The following is a 6,260-nucleotide window of genomic DNA, read 5'->3' on the forward strand; positions in this document are numbered from 1 at the left end:
TTGTTCGATCAATGTCCAAATCAAATTGATTATCGGTTGAAAGAAAAGAAGATTTGAGGAGATGGAAGATTGATCGGAGTGAATTGAAGAAAAATGAATGTTGATCTAGCGAATATCTTGGTAGAAGAATCGAAGTCGGTGATTTTCTTGATGACATGAAGATAACACTAACATTGAATCAGATCTAATCATCTAAAATTTAACATAGTGACTAATCTACCCCCATTAACTACTCAATTAGATTAATTAGGGTTAATCACTTTTTTTATGAGCCACAAGATCAGTTTTGATCAAAGGCTAAGATTTGGTCTCCATGTCTCACAAAATATAGGTGGTCTCAAATGAACCTCTACATATATATATATATATATATATATATATATATATATATATATATATATATATATATAGGGCTAGGTTATAATGTGGATGGTAAATATTGTGTGGATGTAGGGATGAATGTGGACCAAGAGTTTAAAATACATATTCTAATAGAATACATATTCTGTTTGAATGAACATTTTGAATAATAACAAATTTTTGAACCATGCGTTGAAGAATAACAATATTCTTAAAGAATATTCATCTGTTATTAATATTATTGAAGAATCTAAGGTCCAAAAATAAACTAAAAACAATTTTTACTATCACATTCTATAAAAATACAATGTCATTTTTTTGCATTTTTGCCACATTCTATAAGAATACAAGCTTTATAGTAAGTCGTTCTTCAAAACAATCTTCATTCTATAAGAATACAATTCATCAAAGAATCTTCATTCTCATTCTTGTTTCATCCACCATTGTTGTTCCAAATAACTTTGCTACATTCCGAGTGGTCCTGAAAAAAAACACATACACAAAATGAAGTTCAAGAATATAAATACATACAACTTGTTGCCTCAATATACATCATTCTTAGTACAAACTTTTTATTGACTGGTTGAGATTCAAAATGTCATTCTTGAAGAAGAATAACATTCTTCAACTATCATTTGAAGAAGATTTGAAGTGCATCTTATAGAATAACATGTAAAACAAATTATGAAATGATCAATTAAGCATACTGTTAACCAAAATACTCACAGGTAAAACGAATCTAGAATTGCAGGAAGAAAACTTTGATCAATTGAATTGACAAAAAAGTAAAATTAAAAAATGCATATTTAGATTGGGGATCGAACAACATACCGATTTTGTGGAATCGAGAACTCACCTAGGAGAAATTGATGATGGCTAAGAGAATAGGGTCGACTGAATTGATGAAGCACACAGTGGTCAGGAGGGCAGCAAACCTCCTTCGCATCTCCCCAGATTGTGTGTTGTTGCTGCTTTCCGTGACCCTCTCGGATCAGCCTTCTCCCTTCTCTTCACATTTGATTGCCGAAGCAGACCTTGCGCTGCATTTCCCCTTCGGCCTCGCATACCTAGGAGACGACGACCTCCTCTCTTCCTTCTGTCTCTTCAACCTCTTCGAACCCTGGAGACAATCTCGATTAGTCACGACAACCAGAATGGCGAACAGTGCACCTGAGAACTTCCCTCCGACGATCTTGACATCTTCGATGGAAGCGGGAGGCGATTTTGTGGGTGTGGATGAAATAGGCAGTAGGGTTTTAAATAAAGTAATTTGCCTAAGTTAAAGGGTGGAAGATTTAATTAATTATTTATTAAAATTAAATAATACTTGACACATATTAATGCCTACATCCACACAATATTTCTTAATCCATATTTGAACCTACCTCTCTCTCTATCTCTCTCTCTCTCTCTCTCTATATATATATATATATATATATATATATATATATATATATATATATATAACAATTTAGATATCCTAGTTGTCAAGCAAATATGAATTAATATGGATTGGTATGCTTAATCTAAGCCATAAAAAGTTGTCCTTTTGCTATTTCATTTGCCAAACAATGCAAGTTTTGTAAATACATTATTAAACTTCGTTTCATGCGAAGTTATAACAAGAATTTCAAATACATATTTCAACCAAAAAATGTCACACCCCAAAACCAAGAACGGCGGAAACGTTCCGGGGCGGAGGACGTCATGTACAGTATCACAACACAGTAAATGTAAATAAGCAAACAAAATCATCCATTGCATTAAATATATAATTTTAATACAAGTGTGTTCTGTACAGTTAGAGACACCAAAAATAATGAAACACAAAATAATATGAGATGAGTCTTGAATGCACTCCATCTTCTCAAAAGCTGGCCTCGGTACCTGTCTACTGATGACCTGAGAATACAAGTTTTTTTGAAAGAGTTTATCAGCATTAAGCTGGTGAGTTCATAAGTATTTTAGTGTCAATGTTTCTTGTAAAAACGTTTGAACCTGTCTCAATGTATAAGTTGTAAAAATGTAAGTAAATGTTTGAAAGTGTTTGTAAAAGTTTGAATCACTCAGAAAATCCTATATTTTCTATAAAAGTAACCTTCTACCAAGGCTAGGCTGTTTTGTAAACTTGTCTGTTGTAAAGTGTGTGATTACCCAAATATAACTATCGTTTGTTAAAAATATAGTTTGTACATTAATGCTTAAGTGAGATTATCACTAAAATATGTAATGGGTAAATCATTGTAGTACTGTAGCTTTGTATATTAAGACTACTGCTGTACTAAATACTATTACCTTAAACCGGATTTATATTAAGGCATAATGTGATAAATTGCACCATGCTATCGACTGGTAATCAACGACATAATGAACGGTCGTAATAAGAAATGACGTTTGGCACCCGCAGACCTACAGGTCCGGCTGTAGCTAGCAGCAAGGTGTAGGATAGTCAATCCAGTATAGATCTATACGCAAACTCACGCTCTCCCTCCAAGAGAATTCTGGCTACAACTCGGGCCATGACATTTAAGGCATGCCCGATACAGTGGATCACAATTGTTAAGTATTCATGTATATGTATTGTTTCTCGTATATCTGTATATGTATTGTTTCTAGTATATCTGTATATGTATTGTTTCTAGTATTTCTGTATATGTATTGTTTCTAGTATTTCTGTATATGTATTGTTTCTAGTATATCTGTATATGTATTGTTTCTAGTATATCTGTATATGTATTGTTTCTAGTATATCTGTATATGTATTGTCCTGCGTTACCCCGATGGTAACCAGCTAATGATGTACTGATGAGTATGAATATGGAAGTACCTTTATGTCTATACATGTATATATGATATATAAGTAATATGGAAACGACCTTCGGATGGTCACCCGAAATCCCACCAGACCACATCCAAATCGAGGAAAAGGAAATAGGGCGGATGGCCTTCCTAAGCCCTTTAAACATTATTTATATATCTATACATATATGGGCATGCAATTGGATATATAAAAGCATAAATAAGTTTTCATAAAACATTTGAAGCAGTAATATAATTTCAAGAGAAGATCGACTTGATGTCGATCTATAAAACATTTTGAAGGCATAAGTTGATAAAACAGTTTAAGTATAAGAAGCATTTGATTTAATCACAGTCTATAAGTAAGTTTGGATAGTAAAACAGTTTGTAAAACATTTCAATAGTAAAGCAGTTGAAAACAGTTTGAATTGTGGTAAAAATCGTTGTTTTCCTAGTTATTAATCACATGTGATTAAATGCAATCACATGTGATTGAAGCAATAACTATAATTATTTGACTTGTATCCCCCCCCCCCCATAAAGTATTTAAAACACTTAAAATCATTTCAAAGGTTGATTCAAGGGGTATGAACTCACTTGTGGTGAGTCGTTTGAATTGCAGTGTCGGCTACCGTGCTAGGTGACAAACGGAGACTGGTTTACACGCACGAGCCTAGTTATCATATAATAAACATATATATAACTAATTAGACATATAATAACTTAAATAAATAAGTTAAGACACTTAGAAAACATTTAAACACTTTTATGAGTGTTTAAGGTTCAAATGGTTGCATCTAAGTTGCTACGGGACAAGGCAAAAGGGTTTGAAACATCAAAGGGCCTTGTATAGGAGTTCACCATCCAACAAACCCCACACCTTGGAGTTTACGGCCGTAAACTCATAGGTTTATGGCCGTGAACTCTTCAAATGGTGTTTTTGGGTGTTTTGTGGTGTTATCTTGCATCTAGAACACTCCTAGCTTTATTGGAATAACACATGAAGTAGTTTTAAGGCTTTAGAACACTCCACATGGGAGTTTACGGCCTAAGGTCCTTCACCTTAGAGTTTACGGCCGTAAACTCTAAGAAATAAATTGATTTGAGGCACTTAAACATCAAGAATGGCATCCATGATTTTATCTAAGGCTAATAGGAACAAGAGGCACACTTTGGTGCCTTCACTTGGAGTTTACGGCCCAAGTCATGTTCCTTGGCCGTAAACTCCTTTCAAGGAGTGATTTCTATGTGTTCTACTCTCCATTCTAGTCCCAAAGGTGCAAGGTAAATTGTCTAAAGGCTTAAGGGTAGCTTGGAATGATTTTTGTCCCACAAAATGGGGTTTACGGCCCAAGAGAGTTCTTGACCGTAAACTCCTAAAAAGTTATGGTTTTTATGGGCTTTTGATGTTCTAAATAAGCACAAGCACTAGAAGATAAAGTCCTTAAGCATTTGGGGAAGGTTTTAGGGCACTAATTGCCCTTAAAAAGGGGTTTACGGCCCAAGGGAGTTCCTTGGCCGTAAACTCCTAGAACTTGTGTTTCTTGGATGCTTTTTGGCCTATAAAGATCATACCCTATCTCCTAAACAAGTTGTCTAACAAGGTATCGGGACTAGGAAGCCATAATGTTCCATTTTGGAGTTTACTCCCCAAGAACGATCTTGGGCGGTAAACTCCCGGATCTTGTAATCTAAACATGCTATTGTTGCTAATATGCATTAAACAAGTATTGAAACACATATAGAAAAGTAGACTCACAATCTGGGATGAAAACCCGAAGATCTGTCAGAGAGAATATGGCTTTTCTCTATTTGGAATTGTAAATAATGAATCAATTTAGTTCAGAAAACTATTTATAGTCCTGGAATATTTTGACAGAAAATGTTTTTATTCCTGATGTTGGACTGTAACAGTATGAAACTTGAAATGCCTAAGTTTCACAAAACCAGGAGTATCCACTCTCCTGATATCATCTAAACATTAACCCTAATGTACACAAACTTGTTCGGAAAAGCTTGAAAATCATAGAAACTGAACTAGCTTCTATTGAATAGATGAGGTTCATACAATTTGAAATTTCAGGTTGTCACAAAAAAGCACTAGAGTTGGCTAATGATATCATCATTCTCGGTGATTGTCGATAGTATACGGGGGTGTTTGGATAAATAGTTTTTAGCTTATTAGCTTATTGTTTATTTGCTTATTGTGGTGAGAATAAACTTTTTTTTATAATGTGTTTGGATTAGCTTATTGCGGTGGGAATAAGCAATAAGCAATAAGCAGTTAAGTGTTTGGCAAAATAAAACAGCTCATATGAGTAAAATGACCAATAAGCAATAAGCAATAAGCATCCCCCCTTGCTTATTAAAATCAGCTTATTTTGCTTATTCCTACCACAATAAGCTGATTTTTAAAGACTAATATCCAAACACTTAAATTTGCTTATTGCGGTGGGATTAAGCAATAAGCAATAAGCAGCCTATTTTTTCCATATCCAAATACCCCCTAAATCGTCACAAATTGAAAGTTGAATTTGACGCACAAGGAGGTTTTCCACTCTTAATTAAATGTATGTCAAATCGACTCTTAATTAATGGGATTTTTTCAAACAAAAAATGTGTTGATGTAATCACACTTATTACAGCATATTGTTATAATAAGTTCCACATTGTTTGTGGTTCTAATTTTATTTCTAACATATAACATATATTTATATATCCACATAGGAAGTCTAATGTTCAAACTCTGACACGTGTAAACTATTGTTAGTGTTATGTGATAAATATTTTATGTGGACATAAAACGGGTTGATGTTGATCGTTTACATGATGAGGTTTTCCATTTTATCAACTTTTTAAATGTCTTTTATAAAGGAGTCACTGAAACCATGTATTTCAAATAAATATTTATTTTTTAAAATATTAATTCTATTTTTATATATTTATCACATATTGCTTGACAAATATATTCCTATGTCTCTCATAGAATATTTTAGGAAAATGACTCGTAAATGTAAGAAACTATTGTTTTTGTTAGTCATTTTTTGTACATTTTGTACAAGTACTGAACTTGTTTTTGATGTTTACAAAATATCATTACG

Source organism: Lactuca serriola, chromosome 5 (assembly GCF_051521515.1).
Source record: "Lactuca serriola cultivar US96UC23 chromosome 5, Lser_US96UC23_V15, whole genome shotgun sequence".
Classification (NCBI taxonomy): Eukaryota; Viridiplantae; Streptophyta; class Magnoliopsida; order Asterales; family Asteraceae; genus Lactuca; species Lactuca serriola.